Here is a 4327-nt window from a genome sequence, read left to right as displayed (position 1 = left end):
GCAAAATGGGCTTCATTGCCGGAGAGCTTTTAATCTCACCTCATGTTATCGTGCTTTGATTACTCAACGATTTATTGTCTGTGGAGAAGCCGGCAACACAATAGTGGGCAACATTTACAAGTAATTTTCAAATAATCACACACTCGGGAACTAGTTACTAGGGAAATGTAAGATACAGCCCGCTAGTGCTTTCAGAACTCTGCTACCTCACGTCCCACCGGATGTATGAGCTGTCGTAAGGAGATTCCTTCCTTCTCTTTCCTATGACCGTAGCGTCAGTACACACCCTTAGCATATGGCAAAGCCACGACATTTCGATTTTTACGGACGTTTTTAGCAGCTAATTTGTAGAAACCAAATAGCTTAAATGGAAATCTACGCAAGAAGAAAAGTTACAGTAGGAATTGAATCCCTGCTTCTGTAGATGAAAGTGTGCTCACAACCCTAAGCTTTCTCAAAACCATCATGCACAGCGTTGCACAAAAATAGCTGTAATGTTCTCGTTACTTTTCATTTTTTTCAGATCTCCAGATCAAACCAAGTCTTTCATTTTCTCGTTCCTCAAACAATGTATTTCAGAATGGAATACTTTTCTCACCTTTATTTTTTTAACGCTGTTACTGAAATTTGCTCTTCGTGATTTGTATTTGCTCTTGCACATTGTTTTGTCCTGTACTTGGTTTTGTTGGGCTTTCTGTGTGCGAAACATCTCTACTTTATTAATGCTATTTGTAGTTAAGTCAGGGTAAGGGTTAGTGGCAAATCTGTTCACGCAGCTTTTTTAAAATAAATTTAGCTCTTACCTTTATGTTGTAAAGAAAGAAATTATCATTATTATTCTTGTTCCTCCAGCACCTCTCCACCGACGACAACATCGATTTGATTAACGACAACTCCCCTTAAAATTTTTTATATAGTCAGCAGCTCACTACTCTTAAAGTTTCTTCGGAAAACGAGTCACAAGCTTTTCTTCCAGCCTTTAAAAACCTGTTCATAAATACCTTAGGGAGCGTTAAGTAGAAAAGAGGTTCGACAACATCGACGCTGATAATGACCATTGCACAGCTATCACCGTTTTTTTAGAAGTTAGCACTGCACTTGAACGTTAGTGCGGCTGTGGCTGAGTGCTTCTTCACGGTGGGTGGAACAAGCGCGGGGCGTGATGACCAGGGGCTCCGCAAGTTTCATGCGTTTCCTTAGCCGGCGAGGCTTAACGATGCCGAACCGGTAACTAATAGAGGCACCGCGTCGGGGTTCTCGTTCACTGTAGCTTTGCTTATTGCTTTCCCGCCCCGCCTTTCTCATTCTCTCTCCCGAAACAACTCAGTGCAGTGAGTGTTGAAGGGGAGAGGGTGAAAGTTTGCCAGAGCTTCGTGTGCGCCTCGGATGTACTTATTTCTTGGGTACTATGTAGCGCTCCACTTAAGCTCCTCTCAGGCTTTCAGCCGCCACGCACACATTACCGGCAACAAATAAACCAAGGCAAGCGAAACGAACCACGTGGAAAGAAGACCCAGGGAAGCGAGAAGAGAAAACGAACCTGAGGAGGCGTCGATGCCGTTGTTGCACACCTCGGGGGCAATCTATTTATTTATTTATTTATTTATTTATTTATTTATTTATTTATTTATTTATTTATGTTTTGCCTGAACGGGAAGGATAGGTTCTCGAGGCAAGACCCGCGACCCTTGCTCATAAACAAACGTGTTTTGTCCGTGTCCACGGCGAAGCATAGTAAACAGCCTGGTGCAACGGAGACAGGCGGTGAGAGGGGCAGGCGGGGTGGGTGGGGTGGGGGGGGGGGGAGGTGCACATGAGAAGGTGCGGAAGTAAATTACTCTGCTTACCAGCACTGAACTGGCAATTAACTGCGGCTGGTCCCCTCGGGGTTCCTGCCATCGATTGCTTCCGCTTTACCTTGCGGCCACTACGAGACGAGAGTGTTGGGAGGAGGAGGCCGCTGTAATGCCCGAGCGTAGCTGGGCGCCGCCGTATGATGCGCATGAAGATACGCTGCAGGGCGTGCGTCAGCACAATGCAGGCGTGTGCTAACTGGGGAGTAGCCAAGTGAAGTTATTCTTCTATTACCGCAAGTCTAATCGAGTCGACCGTTTAGCGTTTCAGGCAACGCGGTGATGCGTTTTCGGGTCGCGAGGATAAACACGACCGTTATAAGAAGAATTTAATAAGTGGAATTATGGAGCACTCTTCAGTAGGACTGTCTTGAAAGTTTGTGCGATCTTCGTGAATGGTGTTTGCGTATAAAGCTTCGCAGAGTTTTGTGTAGTGAAGAAGTATCTCTAGAGCAGCTGTCAGTTGGGCATGTTGGTAAACGCTCGTGATAGAAAAAGCGCTACTAAAAACGGAGACTTAGCAAGAACACAGGACAAAGCGCTACTGTAGCAACTGGGAAAATTTTTATTTAGGAAAGTTTTTCTTATGTACAGAATGGACGTACGTCACCCTGTTCTACTTTTCAACGATAGTGTTTTCGTGGTCACGTATATCCATTATGTGCATAAGAACAACCTTCCTAGATAAAAATTTTACCAGTTGCTATAGTAGCGCTTTGTCCTGTGTTCTTGCTAAGTCTCCGTTTTTAGTGGCACTTTTTCCTTTTTTCACCAAGACCTATCTCTTACTTCTACTACTGCTACTACTACTACTACTACTACTACTACTACTACTACTACTACTACTACTACTACTACTACTACTACTACTACTACTACTACTTACTTAGGCACTTACTTTAAGCACGGAATAGTGTATACTCAGTGGTTTAACGGCCAATGGTTGGTTAATTAGGGAGTAGCAGCAATTATTCAGTCGCAACATGATCGAACCAGTCAGGACACAGCATAGTTAATCTATTCTCGTGTTAAAAAAGCGAATTTTGCTATGAACTTTTCGGTGAACTATGTACAGGAATCAGAGCTTCGTCAAGTTGCTAACGCACCTTCTTTCTTGATCTCCTTTCTACATGTGCGTATGAATGAAAAATTGAACGAAAAAATTCAATGCTCTGAAGGTGGATAACCAGCAAAGCTGTGTATGTGGGTCCCTTAATGGCGAACTGTCCATTGCCGTGCGTCAGAAGCCATGTGCACATAAATGGAAGGCGAGGCGTGACTGGTCGCTCCTCCACGATGCTGAGCCTCGGAAGATGATGAAGTACCGGGAGCTATATACCATGTATTGTTGGAAAACGCGGCACGACACATTTTACTAACGAATCCAGGCACATAGAACAGACACACACCTCACCGCACTTCCAAGGGCACACACTGCTTCACCATAGCCAAGGCGATCGTGCGTTGGTCGACGTCCTGCACTGCAGTAATGGTTGTGGAGTCGAAAACCACAAGCGGCCGCACACAACACAGGACACACAAAATTGGTTTCCGACAAACTCCCTCGGAAACCTGGCCGTTGCTCCGGTGAAACGCTCCAAGTTTGCGGGATCCGTGCCACATGGACGGTTCGCATTTCTTTCCGCCTCGTGGTCGCGGCGGGCAGCACGCTTACGGGAGCCCCACCACGGGAGCGGAAGGAAAGGAAAGGAGATACGCAAGCGCTTGGAAGTCCCACAAAGAGGGCGGTGCGAACGTATATACATGGCCGACGCGGGTCAAAGTGTAGTAACTGCTCTTATAAGCTTAATGTCTGATACGGGTTGTATTTGTACCTAAGATATTAAACTTATTTTTGCAAGTTGGCGGAGTGCTTAAAGCCTGCTTCACCTCCACCGCGGGTCGGCTCGGTATTGCACTCTCTTCGGGACCGGCCCACGTATGGAGAAAAACTCTAGGTCTACACGGCTCTATAGACACACGCAATCTTTTCCAGAACCTAGCCACATACAGCTTCGCTCTAAAAAAAAAAAAAGAACTGCCTGTGTCCTCTGCCACGTGACACCACCATAGACGGGATTATGCCATAGAGCCAACTGCATGTGTAATTGTCTCCAACGCTATAGTATCTTAGAAGTGTGCAGAGCAGTCCGTATTCGCTACTAATTACGGAAGCCAATGTCCCAACGATATGACCATCTCATTTATTTGTTGGTTCGGATTGCTAGGAATATACCGAGAACACATACGAGAGAACAGTGCGCCGAAAGAGCGGGCGACAGCATGACGCAGTACTATGGGACGGAGAAAAGCGCTAGCGAGGAAAACGGCGGCCGTCGAAACGGGGACGTAACGGGGTGCAGGGAAGCAAACCGTCTTTCCAACGCGTTTGGTAGGCAGAACAAGGAGCAGCAGCGGCAGCGGAACATGAAAAGGCACAGCTCTTCTTGCCGGTGCTCTCACTCATAGAGGGA

At 46.2% G+C, this 4327-nt stretch overlaps 1 non-coding gene across 1 annotated transcript; it reads left to right on the top strand.

Moving 5' to 3' along the window:
- Positions 1-3613: 3613 nt before the first annotated feature.
- Positions 3614-3797, top strand: LOC135898436 (U2 spliceosomal RNA). Its single transcript, XR_010563330.1, has one exon. It is a non-coding gene; the product is annotated as a U2 spliceosomal RNA (small nuclear RNA).
- The last annotated feature ends 530 nt before the right edge of the window (positions 3798-4327 follow it).

Source organism: Dermacentor albipictus, chromosome 4, assembly GCF_038994185.2.
Source record: "Dermacentor albipictus isolate Rhodes 1998 colony chromosome 4, USDA_Dalb.pri_finalv2, whole genome shotgun sequence".
NCBI classification, from domain to species: domain Eukaryota; kingdom Metazoa; phylum Arthropoda; class Arachnida; order Ixodida; family Ixodidae; genus Dermacentor; species Dermacentor albipictus.
The sequence above is the reverse complement of the archived record's forward strand: the minus strand, read 5'-3'. Positions and strand labels throughout refer to the sequence as shown.